Source organism: Chinchilla lanigera, unplaced genomic scaffold, assembly GCF_000276665.1.
Source record: "Chinchilla lanigera isolate Chin_1 unplaced genomic scaffold, ChiLan1.0 scaffold00021, whole genome shotgun sequence".
Classification (NCBI taxonomy): domain Eukaryota; kingdom Metazoa; phylum Chordata; class Mammalia; order Rodentia; family Chinchillidae; genus Chinchilla; species Chinchilla lanigera.
This window is the reverse complement of record NW_004955422.1, coordinates 25285757-25303369: the sequence shown is the minus strand read 5'-3', so window position 1 is coordinate 25303369 and position 17613 is coordinate 25285757.

Genomic DNA, 17613 nt, shown 5'->3' with positions numbered 1-17613 from the left:
CCTGTCCATGTCTGCAAATCCCCACTCGCCTGAGACCACAGGCCTCTTGGGAATGCATGCAGTGGGTTACCAAGGTCTCACTGTTCTCAGGAGGGGCAAGTGCAGCCAGGGCATGGCCAGGGGAGTTGGAGCCCCAGAACTGTACGGCAGGGATGAGCTGCTGGCTATCCTGGGCACAGTGAGCCCGGCTGCAGGTCTGAGAGGCACAAAAAGAGGCTGAGCACCCAAGCCAGTGAGGGGCAGCCTGGAGAGCAAAGAATGAGGCACCAACTTGGAAGCAGCACCACATGGCTGAGATGCTTGTAGCAGGAAAGACTGAGGGAGGCATCAGTAGGCAGAACAAGCCCAAAGGGCCTGCCTGGAGCCTCCTAGGGTGCTATGGTCAGGCCAGCCTGGGGCTGTATCATCCCCAAAGTGCCTCTCCATCCTTCACTGCACTACCCTGTTCTCTGGGTTTTGCTGCATTCAGACCTAGGGGAGGAAAGACCCACTGAGAAAATGGCAAGCTTTGAACTAGGAGAAGGAGGGGGAGGAAGAGGCCCTCAGGAGAGAAGGCCAGGCCATCCAGGCTCTTGATTGAAGACCTAAATGAAGACCCCTCCTCCCAGTGTCAGTTCAGAAATGGCTCCAAGAGACCTTCAAGCTGGAGAGCTGGTCTTCAGGCAGCACCAGGTCGTCCCTCTGTGTGCTGTTGCCCTTTGCAGCTTTCCCGGTGTTCTCACATTCCCCGTCTGAGCAGGCGAAGTTCTCGGACAATCCCCGTCTACATGCACGTGCAGGTGCATCCAACGATGAGGAAACCAAGCAGATCTGCACGCTAACTACAGATGAGGACCTACACTAGGCTCAGGCATCTCTGTTCCTTAACTCTTGTTCCTCATTGATTTCCTGCATTTATTAATCATCTCTGGAGTACAGTGGCACCAATCCCAGGGCCTGGTGCTGAGGATGGAAGCCACTCAGCCACGCAAAGTACTTCCACATTCAATAGGCAGCTGCCAGGGAGACACCTCTTTGAGCAATTACTCTACTCATCCTTCCTCTCATCTTGGTCTCTTTTGTCTGTGTGACTTGATGGAGGTGGGGTTAACCATACTATGGCCTCCTTCCCTCGCGGTATTCAGGGTCTGTTGGGAGTGGAGGAAAGATGGAAGGGTGATGGTGTGCTTCCCTCAAAAATAAATAAAAATATTAATAGCCAACATTTAAGAGAGCACAATACATGCCTGGTATGGTTCTGAGTATTGAAGCACAGTACCTCACTTCTGGTCATAGGAGGCGGGTGCTATTTCTTGTCCCCATTTTATAGATGGAAAAAATGAGGTACAGAAATGTTAAGTAACTGCCTTAAGATCTCATAGCCAGCAGGTGGCAGAGCTGGATTTAGAGCCTGTGATTGTCACATGGAACCACACTCGAATCAGGCTTTATATCACCCAAGTTGTGTCAGGCCATCCTTGCCTGCCAGAAGCCTTTTCTTCTGTAGCCTGGACTCAGACACTCATGCCCTGTCTGCACTGAGAAAGAGAGTCAGCAAGCCTCTGTCTCTGTCCAGGGAGAACACACTCTCTGAGCGCAGTGTTCCTAGCAGCCTTTGTGCCTAGAGTGCGTGCTTGTGACGTGAATAACTGCTCCGTGAAGATCTGCTGAATGAATGGACAAGAGGTGCGCTGAGCAAAAGAGGTGAGTATGACTGAGTGGTGACATAGCAGGTGTCTAGCGCCGTTCAGAGAGTGGCCTGGTGCATTCCCCACTGTGTGCGCCTCTGGGCCTTGCTTTCCCCACCTGTGAGAGAGATGGGAGGTGCCTTCTTCTCACCTTGGCGTACTGAGTAAGCACTGTGGTCACCTGGCTGCTGTTACTGTTACCGCCCAAGGACACCATCAGAATTCCACCCTGGGTCCGGCCAGATATTGTTCTCTCTAAATGCTTTCATGGGCCTGCTGAGGTACCGGCCTAGTCCCCTTCATCCCATGTCAGGACAGAGACTCTATTGACACCTGGCCCTGCCTCCAGCCCCGGCCCGTTCCCAGCCTCAGGGACTGCTATTCTTAGTCCCTCCCCAAGTCACTCATCTTCAGGCATTTCCCTCCTAAACTTGCTCTGTGTCTCCATAGGAACCGGGGGGAGGGTTGAGGGAGGGGGGCTGGGAAGGTCCTCCCCCACAGAAGGGAACCTCATTTGGGGCTCTTTGGGAGCGGTTGGCAGTGCATGGCAGAGCTCCTCCCACTGCTCCCCTCTCTCCTCCCGGACCCCTCCTTGAACAGCATGTTCCTCCGACCGTTATTTTTAATGCATTTATCCTGCCGCTTAATTTATCTCGCATTGTGATCAGATTTAGCCAAGAGCGCTCGGCACACTGGGCCTGCCTGCATATTCATGAGCCGGTTCATTCATGCTGCCCAGAGAATGCTGGGTGGGTGGCAGTGGGCAGCACCCTGGGTCTGTGTATCTCACCTGCAACCAGGGTGAGCTAGGGCCAGAAGTCAAGGGCCTAGGCTAAAGCCGGGGAGGTAGGGTGGGATACGCTGTGCGAGGGTGGGGTGTCACTGTGCCCGGGCTCTGGAGCCAAGTTGGGTTTAAATCCTTCTCTGCCATTGCTAGTGAAGTCACTTCACCTCAGTATACCACTGTGCTGGGTCACGGGAAGGATCGAATGAGGTCATTCACGTAAACCGTCACAGTGGTCACTTACTACCTTTAGTGTCGCCATTACAGTGAGTGCTGAACAGTGGTTCCCCATGGCTCCAGTTGCTGAGGGAGGAATAAGGCAGAAGGGCTACAGGGATCATCTGGCTATGTGCAGACTTACTGTGGGCCGGCAGGTATGCGAAGAGGCCAGGATTCTGAGAGACCCTGGGCACTTACCTCTGGGCTCTGCTGGCCATGAAATTTCTGTGTATATTCATTTCCCTCATTCGTTCTTTCACTTTACCAAAGCCAAGCACACTGCCATGTTCTCAAGGAGATCTCGTCCCGTGGGAGAGGAGAGCCCAGGACAGAGAGTGGTCAGGGCCTTCAGATGCAGCCAGGTCAACTGCTGTGAAAGCCTAGGAGACGAGGAAGTGATCTCAGCTGGGCATGCAGGAGGGCTTCCTGCCAGAGGTGGAGCTCAGGCTGATCCTTGGAAATGTGGCTATAAGAAGATAGGATTAAACAGGATGGGCATTTGGGGTCTAAGGAACAGCAAAAACAAAGACCTCATGATGGGAAACATCAACAGGGAAGGTGTTGGCCGGGAGCAGCCTGGGAGATCTATGACCTCCGAGTGGAGGGGTCCTGACTTACTTCAGCCATCCAGAGACAGGCGGCCAGAGGGGCTACCTCTGTCCCTCACAAGCACGACTGCACACAGCGGTCACATACCAGCTTGCTGGAGGGAAGAGGGGTGCTCTTGCCCTGCGTTTCCTGATTACTCTATAATTAAATCAGGATAGACTCCATGGAGCCCCATTGGCATCAGAGAGCCGGTGAGGCAGTGATTTCTGTGCTCACCAGAGGCTTTCCAGGTGGCTGCAGCCCAGGGCCTGAAGGGTGGCCTTCAAGAGCAAGGAGCAGACACAGGAGGCCAGGGCTTCAGTCAGGAACAAGAGTCAGCGTTTCATACTTGACCATTTACAGAGTGTTTCCACCACTGCCTTGGTTAATCCTCATGACAACACTGTGTGTGCATTTGTGTGTTGGGGGGGTGTACAATTATTTACTCCCATTTTACAGATAGACAAACCAAGGTGCAGAGAAAAAAGGGTTTAGCTAGCCTGGTTAAGCATATAGGTTTTAGAATCCAAACGTCTTGAGTACAAAATTCCCATATGTGCTCCTTGCCCATGTGTGACTTCAGGCAGATTGCTTACCTTCTCTATGCCTGTTTCTTCATCTGTATATCGAGCTCTAAACTCTATGACTTTATAGTACTGCTGTCAGGATTAATTGAGATGATTCACACAAAGAATTTAGCACAGTGCTTGGTGGTTGGCAAGTGCTCATCAAGTGTCACTACTTATCATTACACTTTGAGGTAATTTTATTTCTTCCCATCTTTTTTACTAGAATGTGGGCTCTATGAGGGCAGGGACTGTGTCTATCTGGTTTATAGCTGTGACCCTGGTACCTGTCACTAGTGTTCAGTAAGTTACTATCTGAAATAGAATTTAGAAAGCTGCAAACACTGAGTAAATATTAGATATTATTTTCTTTCTGTGTGTTCAGCCTTGCTCTAAAAAGAATTCTAGAGCAAGTATTATCATCATCATTTTCTTCGTTGTTATCACTGTTATGTTAATGTCGATCCTGTTACTCAGAACTGGTCTTTCCTTAAATGGGCTTAAAGTGAATCTAGAAACATGCAAGGAGTCTGAATTTGTAGGTGGTTGCGAAGGGGTGAGCAGAAGCAGGCTCTTGGAGGAGACATCTGGGGGTAGCTGCGGAAACCTCTGGACTAGCTAGAGGGACACAGCCTGGGGGTGGGGACCTGGAAGAGTCTTACCATTTGGGAAGCTTTGGGCTTTCAGCGTTCTGAGAGGCTGGATATACAGCTACCTAAAGCAGACGTGAGCTAAAGGGATCAGCCTTTGACGATTTCTGGGGCATTTGGGGATCATGATTATCTCTGTGGGACAGTAGTTTCAACCTCTCCTTCAGGATCTGAGGCTTCTTACACAGATAACTGTTAACGTCCTAGATTCTCTAACTGATTTCCTTTCAGTACCACTTTGAGTGGATTCAAAATTATCCCTGTGACAGTGCCCCCCGCAAATCCTTGAGTACAAGATAAAGGAGCATAGCTCTTTGGAGCTCACAGAACCTGGAGCCTCTCCCACCGATTTCCCAAGCCACTGCATAACTGATGACTGGCAACAGTCACTGACCCGTAGGCAGTGCAGCAAACACCCTGCCGCAGCAGAGGCTGGTGTCCTTGCCCTGTGCATGGCTTCTCGTGACTTTTCCCTGCTCTGCCTGAGAGCCAACTCAGCAGAAAGTGCCAGGGCTTGATTCTCCTGGTGTGTGTGTGTGTGCGTGTGTGCGCGCATATGTGTGTGTGTGTGTGTGTGTTTGGAGGGACTTTCTTGACCCTCAAGGGGACAAGTGCCCATAGTAGTGACTCACATATTAGCTTTACTGCTTTCCCTGGCTCATTCCCCGTCATCAGGTATAAACTACTTCCCTCATCCCAGCACTCGCATTCGGGAAATTCAGGTTAACACACACTCCAAAACTATGCGTGCTTTACTGTCCTACATTAATTTTCACAGGTATCAAAGTCAGTAGATACTCTTGGGAGTGCATCCGTCATATGAACTGTGATGTCCGAAGTATAGGGGCCTGGGGCTCTAGGTAAGGGAAGAGCTAGCTGTCAGCACATGATTCTGGTACAGAAAAGCTGATGGAGAATCAGAAGGCGGATGCCAGAGAGCTCTCCTCACTGAGGCAAGCTTTACCCCAAGCCCCTTGTTATAAGCCAGATGCAGGTCTTGAGCTGAGGTTTCTACTGCATAGGGAGGCACTGATTTATTTTAGTAGTCACTGATTAAGCACCTACTGTACACTGAAGGTAGAAAAGGTAAATTAGAGAGCCAGTATCTTGGCCCCTGGAGAGGGCAGAGTCTACTGGGGATTAAAGATGTGTCAGTGTGTGGATGGAGAAAACTTAACAGGACTCAGATAAATCCATTCATTTAGGGAACAGTTATTAAGCACTTATTATATACAAGGCACTGTGTTAGGGCCTCTACTCAGGAAAGAGGATGCCTGACATTTATTAAGCTTTGAGTGTATGCCAGGCTCAGTGGGTGTTTCTTGTAGCTTACCTCAATTCTTATCATAACAAGCCCATGGATGGGAGGTGTTATTATACCTGCCGCATGGAAGAGGCCGAGAGGACCATGCAACTTATACGTCCACATAGCTCAAGAGTGGCAGAGCTGAGCTTCAACCTAGTTCTGCCAGATTCCCAACCCCCTACACTATTTTTTCCTCCTTGAATCAGACCAAGGTCTGTGGCTTTTGTCTTAAATACCCACTGAGTGAACCAGTTTTAAAAAGAACAAAACCTAGAGGCAAATCAGGCCAGGCTCAGAGCTCAGATGGAGCCAGAACAAGCTTTTGCTGGGGCTGAGCTCCTGCTCAGAGGCCCTGTCTCCTCAGCAGGGGTCCCAGCCTGGCCTGTGACCTCTGTCTGTAGGAAATCCAGGACGCCTGGAAGCTGACCTCATTTTACCCTAAAGAGCCAGAGAAGGGGGGCTTGGTGGAGGCCCTTCCCCCTGTGCCCCCAGGCCTTAGATGTGGACTGACATGGGGTTCAGCAAAGCCCCTTGTTCAGACCCTCCCATCACCTCCCAAGGGTCACCAAGATGGGGCCTGATTGATGGTGGGAGAATGTTCCTTTTACCATGACTGCCCCCCAAATCACCCTAGAGTTTAGTCACACAGACTGATCATCCTGATACGTTCGCAGACTCCGTGGGTCTCTGAGCTCTGCGCTGAGTGGGGATGTGTGCTCCGTGGTGTCTAGAGTCTCACGCGGGAGCACGGAAAAGCTGCAGGTAACTGGCAGCCGGAATTATCTGCAGTATCTTCTGTCCCATGTCTGGCAGCTAGTGCTGCCTGGTGCCTCGGCTGGACTGTCAGCCATCGCAGCACCACGTGGCCTTCTGCGCTGTCTCTCAGGTTAGTCTGGGCTTCCTCACAGCCCAGAGGCTGAGTTCCGAGAGTAAGCACCCTGAGCGGGCCAAGTGGAAGCCGCACGGCCTTTCATGGCCTCAGTATGGAGACCACATAGCCTGCATCCCTTCTGTCCTAGTCAAAATATCATCCAAGCAAAAGATGGGGGGACATGGGCCTCACCTCTTGATGAGTCTGACAGCGTGTGAGGTGTCAGATGTTCTTATGGACGTCTTTGGTCACACAGCTTGCTATAAATATAACTCACAACTGAAGACGGTGGGTGGGAGTTGGCCATCAAGATTAGACCATTTGAGGAAGGGGGGGTGGGGCAGCCAGCAGAGAATAGGGGTCAATCCAAGTGGACGCCAAGCAAACAGTGTGGATCAAGGTAGACCTCGGAGATCCAGGTAACAAGGCTGGAGGTGACAAGGCAGAGCTTGAGCTGTACGCACAGCAACAGACATTATTTTGTTTGTTTATCTGCTGCCCCTTCATCTGTCGAGCTCCATCCACTCTCTACCATCCATCCACCAACCGCTCATCCACCCACCAACCGCTCATCCACCCACTTATCCGTTCACCCGCTCATTTACCCTGGCGACCTATATATCTCATGACTTCACTGTGATTCAGTTTCCCCGTCTGTAAAATAGCAATCACGTATAAACCTCAAGGAATGTCTTGAGAATTCAATGAATTAAAAGATAGAACCTGTCTATAGTAGTATCCAGCACACACTAGGCACTCAGTGAAGTACCAGTTATCATTAACATTAGTACTACTGTTATTGCTATCTAGGCACACACCCATAAATCTATCCTCCCATTTACTCTTCCATCTGTCTCTTCATTTATTCAACAGTACAGTTGAATCATACACACACTTAACTTATATTAATTCAACCATATTCTTAGCAAAAAAGAAGGAGGGGAAACTAATTTAAAAGGCACAGTTAACTCTATCTGCCATTTCCCTCAATGGATGTGTACCCTGGAGAGCACATGAAAGCCAGATTATTACACAGGAGCATGTTACTGAATAGGACGTGAAAACTAACCCTCGTACCCTGCATTTCTAGGGTAACTGACTGGATCTTTTTGCGGGTGGGGTTGAGACACGGTTTTGCTATGCAGCCCAGGCTGGCCTTGAACTTGCGGTAAATCCTCCTGCCTTAGCCTCCTGAGTGCTGGGATTCCAGGCATGCGCCACCACGCCTGGCTACTGATTGGATCTTATAGGGTAATTTTAACTGCTGGTGACTTTCCATGCTGACGTTCCCACCTTCTGTACGGGACGAGACCCACTTCTCTGTGTTGGATCTGGTTGGTCCCTGGCAGCACAGATATGGAAGGACCTGATCCCTGCATTAGTACACGAACAGTACAAAAAATACCACAATTGTGCTGAAATACAAGTCTACATAAAGTTAGGAAAGAACTAAGGGGCAAGTGACTGCCGGCAGTGGGTTGGGAAGAACATCAGGCAGGTCTGTGTGAATGTGCGATAGTCAGGCAAAATCCTAAGGGATGCACACACGTGTTCAAGACACTTGAGAAGGAGAATGTCTTGCTAGGCAGAGGGAGGACACATCATCCAGAGAAAGGACAGTGGGTGCTGAGAAAGCATCAGGTCAGATGGGCAGGCATAAGTGCGGGACAGGAATCTGGAGATGCTACTGGGGCCAGGTCTGAGAGTCCTGAGTGCCAGCGAAGGGAATGCAGACTTTATTCCACAAGTGGCGGGTGGTCAGTGGGGAGGGTTCAGCAGGTGGTAAGGGCGAAAGTGGTGTTTTCTATAGATATGCTGGCCCCTGTATCCCTGCATGAAGAAAGGACAGAAAGAGAAGAGCGTGGAAGCAGCAAGACCAATGGGGCAAGCTGAGTCGCATCCAACTTCTAATCAGTTCCAGAAGCATGGGGCTGCCACAGAAGAGGCTTGGTAGTAAACAGCCCTGGAGAACTTGTGGTCTGAATCTGAGCAACAGATGAGTCCCATCGGGGGCCAGCTGGAAGCCTTAACTCCTGGTGGTGGAGTCTGCCTAGAACTGGAAAGGGCTCCTCTTTGGAAACGTAGTTTTAATATCTTCTCTATATCTTTGGTGGTCTAAAATTTCCTGTGGGACATCTATGTTCTTTTTGGTTTTTTGTTACTTCTTTTTAAAAATGTATCCTCTTTGTGGTCATTTCTACTCCTGAATCTGAAGCCTCATATCTTTCATCAGTTATAAAAAGTTCTTTGAACACTTCCTTTCCTCCACTCTCTCTGGTACCTCTCTATTCTTGGGACTAAATAGACATTGTTAGGCCCTTTTCCTTCTATCCTCTCTGCCAGTCATCTCTCTCTCTGTCTCTCTCGCTGTCCCTCTGTCTCCCTCTCCCTCCCCCTCCCCTCTTCCTCTTTCCCTCCCTCTCTCCCCTCCTTCCCCTCCCCCCTTTGCCCCTCCCAGCCTCCTTCCCATGTTCTGGACAGTTTCTTCAGATTCCAGGTTACATTTTGTTGTTGTTTTCTATTCAGCTGAGGATCACCTGCCATTTAACACTTCCAAGAGTTTTTACATTTCAATTATTATATTTTTTATTTTTGGAAGTTTGGCTTGCTTCGTTTTCAAATTTCCTGTTAAGTCTCTTGCTCCTTATTTGTTGTTTAACCTTCCCCTGTTATTTCTCTAAACACGATGAATACATTTATTTTACACTGTGACTCCTACAATGCCAATTTCTGAAGTCTAGGAGGATCTGACTCTGTCACCTGCTGTTTCTTCTGTGTAGCTCAGGATGGAATGTTTCTTGAATACTTTGAATTTTATTTAATTCTCATTTGGACCTGTGTCTGTGGGAATTCACTGAAGATAGGATTGAGTATTTTCTTCCAGGAAGATTTGATTTTGCTTCTGGTGAGTATCTTGGAGCACCAGACTCTCTTATTTTTATACCTTTAAAAATTGAGCTATGTCTTACAAAAGGTAAAGTCCAAAGCCAGCGTGGTGCCACATGCCTGTAATACCAGCACTCTGGGTGGCTGAGGCAGGAGGATTGTGTTTGACACCAGCCTGGGAACTTAGTGACTTAAGTGAGACCCTATCTCAAAAAAAAAAAAAAAAACCTTGGGACATAGCTCAGTGCAAATGCCTTGGGTTTGATTCTCAGTACTCCTTCCCAAATAAAGTCCATGAATCTTAAAAGCATAGCTTGATAAATTTTTTTGCAAAACATTTAAATATAATTGTTATTGAGGGAAAAGTACATTAATCTTGCATGTACATTTTAATAGGTATACATTCATATAACTCTGATCTCAGTTAAGATATAGAACATTCTCAGGATTCCAGAAAGTTTTTCCAAGTTCCTTCCAGTTACCACCTAGTGAGAAAGCCACTCTTTTAACTTCTACCAAGTCACTGATTCACTGTGAAATGTTTTTCAAATAGGACCACAATAGGCTTCTTTATCCTGGTATGCATCTGTGGGATTCATTTGCATTATCCCATGTGCTGATAATTTGGCCATTCTCATTTCTGTAGAGTCCTCCATTGCATGAATACACCATATTTCATTTATGCATTCTCTTGTTGATGGCCATTTCAGCAATTTTCAGTTTGGTACTGTTATAGATATGGCTTCTACAAACATTCTTATATAATACTTTTGATAAATATAGCGGTTTTTTGTTGGTGCTTTTTGGTGGTACTGGGGGATGTTGTTTGTTTGTTTTTGTTTTTGTTTTTCTTCCGGTACCAGGAATTGAACTCATGACCTTGCACTTGCCAGGCAAGCGCTTTTGCCACTGAGCTAAATCCCCAGCCCCAGTACTGGGGGATGAACCAAGGGCTTTTGCACTGATCTATACCCCTGGTCCTTTTTGTATTTTTTATTTTGAGACAGGGTCTTGCTAAGTCATTAAGTTGTCCGGGTTGGGTTTGAACTTGTGATCTTCCTGCTTCAGCCTCCCGGAATGCTTGAGATTACAGGTATGTGCCATCACCTCTGGCCTTATTTTTATTGAGTAAACACCCAGGAGTAAAATTACTGGGATATGAAATATGTGGATGTTTGGTTTAGTGGATGCTGCCAATGTTTTCCCATTTAGTGATTGTGCCAAATTACTTCCCTACCAGCCACAAAAAAATTTCAGTGAATCTACATCCTCACCAGCACTTAGCATTATCAATTTTTAATTTTTTGCCATTTTGATTGTGTTTGAAATACAGTGGTATTTCATTGTGGTTTAAATTTGTATCTTCCTGATAATTAATGATGTAGGACACACTTTCATGTTGACTGACTATTTTGGCTTGTTTGATATGGGCACAAGTCTTTGTTCTCCTCTTTCTTTTCTTTTCTTTTTTTTTGTTTTTGTTTTTGTTTGTTTGTGTCTCACTATGTAGTGCAAGCTGGCCTTGAACTTGCTTATGTAGCCCAGACTGGCCTCAAACTCACAGCAATTCTCCTGCCTCAGCTTCCCAAGTGCTAGGATTACAGGTGTGTGCCACCATATCTAACTTGTCCCCCTTTTCCTGAACTTAGAATTAATTGTAATTCACCAGAAAAGTAAAGTGGTTCACATTATATAACACATCCAGCATAGTCTAGGGCAGTGGTGTGCTGGTAAACTGGTTCTCAGAATTTTTTTTAAAGTCTGATTTGTAGCTTTTTCTCATTTCTGTGGTATAAATATTCCACCATAGCCAATTTCAATTTCAAGCTACCAATTGAATGGCTCACAAAATCTCTGAATATTTAACGAACAGCTCCCATGAGCCAGTGTGGATTGGCTCCAGGATACCACTGAGTCTGGGGCAGCGCCTCTAATGAAACTAATTGATAATTCTACAGCAAAACACATAAATATTCACACTAATTGGTATAAAACAGTCTCACATCCATTGAGGTCAGATTTTTGCTTGTAAATGAGTCAACCACCAATTAACTGCAAGAGAAGAACTTTTAGTTTGCAAGGCTTCTTGGGTTTCCACACTGCATGTAAGAAACTGTTGCTAAGTATCTGCTTGTGTTCTACTATTTGTGGATTTGGGGTGCTTCAGGAAGTTCTGCTGAGCTTTTGTGCCCATCAGTGATCAAGGATTTTGAACTAAACAATCTCTAAAGTCCATTTAGTTCTAGAAGCCTATGGCTAAAAATTCAAAAAATATTTCACTAATTGCACATTTTTACTTCTATTTTATGCTGCTGTGGGATGAAGTTTTTCAAAACATGTTTTCTGAAACTCATAAAAGCAGAAGTCACATGGTTCTTTCTCTAGATGGTTCTGGATTCAACTCTTGACACTGTCCCTTACTTGCTTTTTGATTTTGGGTGAATCACAGTAAATCTCTTTGTGTCTCATTTTCCTCATCTGATAGCGAAAACTACAATTTTTAAGAAGAGAACAGGAGGCATAACTTAGCAGGAGCGTATTTGTGTAAGATGCCCAGTGTCCTGTGTTTGATCACCAGCCCCATTATCAACCAACCAATCAACAAACAAACAAAAAAGAATTCCTGGTCCATCTCTGAGCTGCCTGCTGGGGGCTTCCTCGGTGCTGGGGCCCCAGTCACCTGCGTATCTCAGGTCAGTAGTGGCATGGGGGGGTCGGTGTAGGGAGAGATAGTTTGTAGCGTCATCAGAGGGTCTGACACCACACACCTGAGTGCTCCCCATCTTTCCACCTGCACTGGCTGATTACAGACTGCGGCAGCCTCTTGGGCAGCAGCACTCAGGCCCAATCGGATCCTCCTCTCAGGACCCGTATTCACCTGAGCAAATGTCCCATCAGGCCTCATCCTGCCCTAGCAAAAGTCTGAAGTCTGCCACTGTGAGGTGGGTTCTTGAGCCTTTTTCTTCCTTTAGGACCTGTCTGGAACACCCTTGAGGGTAATGGAAGCTGCGATGGATCCACAGCTGTGTCCTGTGCTGTCCAGTTCCTGGAGAGGCTATCTACTGGGGCAGGGCCAGAGTGGGGTTACTGAGCCATCAAAGTGTGAGTATGGCCAGTGGTCACTCTTGCCAGGCTCCCATTAAACTGTTCTGATGTGTGTTTTATTTATTCATTATTTATTTATTTTGTAGTGCTAAGGATTGAACCCAGGTCCTTATGCATGCTAGGCACACACTCTACCACTGAGCTAAGGCCCAGCCTATGACGTATATTTTGAAAGTTAGCTTGCCTGTCTTTTTCTGATGGACTCCCAGGAGCTTATTCTGGCCACAAACCATTAGTTGGATATGTATATTGAAAACACCTTCTCCCAGTCCGAAGCTTATCCTTTACCTCTCCTAAATGAAAATTTCAATTTTAATGAAATCTATTCATCATTCTTTTCTTTTGTATGTGCATGTGCATATGTGTTTATTTTTTGCAGTACTAGGAATTGAACCCAGGGCCTCACCAGTCTAGGCAAGCACTCTACCACTCACTACATCCCAGCCCTTTTTAAATGGTATTTTGAGACAGGATCTCATTAAGTTGCCCAGGCTGACCTCAAACTTATGATCCTCCTGCCTCAGTTTCCTGAGTAAATGGGTTTCCATGTGTGTACCCCCATGGTGTGGTGTTTCTTATATATTTGAAGAAATAGATGTTTATGCATATTTTCTTCCAGAACGCTTAACATTTTAGTTTTCTTATCTAGCTCTCTTTCTACTTTGAATTAGTTTTTGTGTAAAGGTCAAGATTTGGTTTTTTTTTTTGTTTGTTTTTTGTTTTTTTTTTTGTTTTTTGGTTTTTCTCCGGTACCGGGAACTGAACTCACGACCTTGCGCTTGCCAGGCAGGCGCTTTTTGCTGCTGAGCTAAATCCCCAGCCCCAAGATTTGGTTTTTTATATGGCTCTCTAATTTGGCAGCTCTATTTACTGAAAAGACCGTTCTTTCCCCAACCAAATCTCAGGGAACCTCACTAGCCAGGTGAACACATGGGTCTGGCCTGGGACTGTATTTTGTGCTCCTGATCTATTTGTTCATCTTTGCACTCATGCCACGCTGTCTTACTTACTACAGTTTGTTTTAATTAAACTTTTTATCATGACATAATTGTAGATTTCCATGCAGTTGTAAGAAATAAGAGAGGTCTCCTGTTCCCTTTCCTCCGTTTCTCCCAGTAGTGACATCTTGCAAGAAAGTAGTAGAACATTCCATCTAGGATGCTAATTGGGACACAATCTATCGATCTTACCCAGATTTCCCATCTTACTTGTATTATTTGTATTCATATACACATATATGTTTAGTTCCATGCAATTTTATCTCATGTAGATTTGTGTATCCACCACCTCCGACAAGATAAGACATAACCATCACCAAAATAATCTTTTGTGTTTTCCTTTTTTAACCACACGCACTGTCTTTCCACATTCTCTCCCTACCCTGTTCCTCAACTCTAACCCGACAATCATTAATCTGTACTCTGCTTCTGTAATTTTGTCATTTCAAAAATGATATATGAATGGAATCATACAGTATATAATGGTTTGTGAATGTCTTCCTTTACCCAGCATAAATTCCCTTGAGATTTATACAGACTGTTACTTGTGTTCAGGGTTTGTTCCTTTTTTAATGCCAAGTAATACCCCATGGTCTGGACATATCAATTTGTTTTATCATTCACCCACTGAAGGCTATCTGAACTGCTTTCAGTGTTGCGTGGTTAAGAATACAGTTGCTAAGAACAATCAGGTATAGGTCTTTTTGTGACCATAAATTTCTAATTTGCTTGGATAACTGTCCAAGAGTACAATTTCTGGATTGTGTGGTAATTTTATGCTTATTTGTTTCTTAAATAGATTTTATTATTTAGAACAATTTTCAGTTCACAGAAAAATTGAACAGAAGGTACAAACCATTCCCAATACAGGTATACTCTTATCCTAAGGCCTCTACCACCATCCAAACCCCATACCAGAGTGATGCATGTGTCACAATCAATAAATCTATATCATCACATCATTACCACTCAGAGTCCATAGTTTGCACTAGGGCTTACTCCTGGATTGTACATTGACTGGGTTTTGACAAATGTATAATGGCATGTATCTACCATTGTTACATCATGTGGAGTAATTTCACTGCCCCCAAAATCCACCTATTCATTCCTCCCTCTCCCCTAACCTCTGGTGACCATTGATCCTTTTACTGTCTCCATAATGATGCCTTGACCAGATTATCATATAGTTGGAATCAAACAGTATGAAGTTTTTCCGAGTACCTTTTCACTTAACAGTATACATTGATAGTTCCACTATGTCTTTTCATGTCTAGACAGATCATTTCTTCTTAGCACTGAATAACAGTCCTTTGAGTGGGTGTGCTATCATTTATTTATTCATTCACCTACTGAAAGACATCTTGATTGCGCCTAACTTTTGGCAATTCTGAATAAAGCAGCAAGAAACATTCATATGCAAATTTTTTGATGGACATAGATTTTCAAGTCCTTTGGGTTAATACAAAGGAGCACAGGGGCTGGGGATTTAGCTCAGCGGCAAAAGCGCCTGCCTGGCAAGTGCAAGGTTGTGAGTTTGGTTCCCGGTACCGGAGAAAAACAAAAAAACAAAACAAAAAAAAACAAAGGAGCACAATTGCTAAATTATATGGTAAGGGTACAAGTGTGTTTCCTAGAGGCTAACGGTATAGAACCTCTTCTGCTGTGCTTATGTGCCATCTGTATGTCTTCTTTGATGATATGTGTAGCCATGTCTTTTGCTCATTTCCTGACTGGATTTCTTTTTCATTGTTGAGTTTTGAGAGCTCTTTATATATCCTAGTACTAGCTCTTTATTCCAAATATTTCTTCTAACTATACATTTAAATATATCCTGAAATACATTAATATTGGCCTAATAGCTTTATGCTTTTTCTTCAATATATTCTCTGCAACTGAAAATCTTTTGAATTTCCATATAAATTTTAGAATGAATTTATCAAAATCCTGAGAGGGTTTTTATTAAATTGAGAGCTATTGATCCATGTGGATAGAAACAATACCTTTAAAGTGGTTAGTAGTCCAATCCATGAACATGGTATATTTCCTCCATTTATCCAGGTCTTATTTCATTTCTCTGTGCAGTGTTTTATACTTTTCAATATATAAGTTTTGCATATCTTTCATTAGAAATATTCATGGTATTTGGTGGGTTTGGGTGTGGCTATAAATGACATTATTTAAATTTTGTTTATTTTATTTTTGATTTTTGTGTTTTTGAAACAAGATCTTACTATGTAGTTCAGGCTGGCCTTAAACTCACTATGTAGCCAAGGCTGGCCTTGAACTCACAGCAGTCCTCCTGCTTTCGTCTCCCAGTTGCTGGTATTATAGGCATATACCACCATGCCTGGCTGAAATTATATTTTTAATTGTTGCTCATATGTAAAAACACAATTAAACTTTGAATACTGGCTTTGCATACAGAGGCCTTTCTAAATTCACTTTTGAACACTAATATTTTGTAGACTCTTTTGGATTTTCCACATGCACAATATGTCATTTGTAAACAATGACATCTTATTTCTCCTGTACAAAGTTGTATATTTTTCTTGCCATATTGCACTGACTGGGGGCTCTAGTACAGTACTGGCAGTTCTGGGGATTGAACTCATGGCGGTCACGCAAAGCTACATTCCCCAGCCCTTTGTTTAAAATTTAAAAGAGACAGGGTCTTTTTTTTTTTTTTTTTTGGAGACAGGGTATCACTATGCAGTCTAGACTGGTCTTGAACTCACTGTGTAATCTATGCTGGCCTCAAGTTCACTATGATCCTCCTGCCTCAGCCTCCCCAGTGCTGGGATTACAGGTGTGCACCATCATGCCTCACCGTAATATAATATTGAATAAAGATGGTGCTAGTGGACAGGTGATATAAAGAAAAAAACATTCTATTTTTCATTGATAAGTATGACATTAGCTGTAGAGTATTGTAGATGCCCTTTATAAGATTAGGGAAGGCTCTTTCAATTCTCAGCATGCTACAGTTTTTCTTTTATGTCATGATTGGGTATGGAATTTTACCAAATAAATTTTCCACATCTTTTGAAATTATCATTTTTACAGCATTCTGTTAAAGTGGCAAATAACACTGATTTTTGAAAGGTAAATGAACTTTACATTCTTGAGATAAGTCCCATTTGGTTGTGATATATTATTCTTTTTATACATCACTAGATATGTTAACATTTCCTGTAGGATTTTGCATTTTAATTCATGGAGATGTTGTCTTATCATTTACCTTTTTTGTAATGACTGTCTCAGAGCCTGATAACGAGCTTAGGCTGAGTTCATAAGCTGAGTCAGGAATGTTTCCTCTTTTCTATTCTCTAGAAGACTTTGTAGGATTAATATTTTTTCAGTTTTATGCCAGGTATGGTAGCACAAGCCTGTAATCCCAGCCCTTAGGAAGCTGAGGCAGAAGGATCGTTGCACATTTGAGACCAGCCTGGGCTACAAAGTGAGCTCAAGGCCAGCCTGAACTGCATAGTGAGACCTTGTCTCAAAAAGACAAAAAAAACCCTTTTTTCAGTTTTAATTTTTTTGTTATTATGTGTTTACAGTACACAATGACTTGGCATGTGTACATAACACATCTTAATCCTCTTTCTCATTCCCTCCTCTCCCCTCCAGTATTAATATTTTTTATTCTCTAAGTGTTTGGGTAAATTTACCAATGAGGCTTTCTGCTTTTAGAGTTTTCTTTGTAGAAAAGTTTTAATTTACAGATTTAATTTTTTTTTTTTTTTTTTTTTTTTTTTTTTTTTTTTTTTTTTGTACTGGGAATTGAACTCAGGGCCTCATGCTTGCCAGGCAGGCACTGTGCCGCTGAGCTAAGTCCCCTGTCCTTAATTTTTAAATAGAAATAGGTCCATCCAATTTTTTTATTTTTCCTTTTATTTATTTTGGCAAGTAATATTTTTCAAAGAATGTGTCCATTTCAATTAAATTATTAAATTTTGGCATAAAGAGGTTT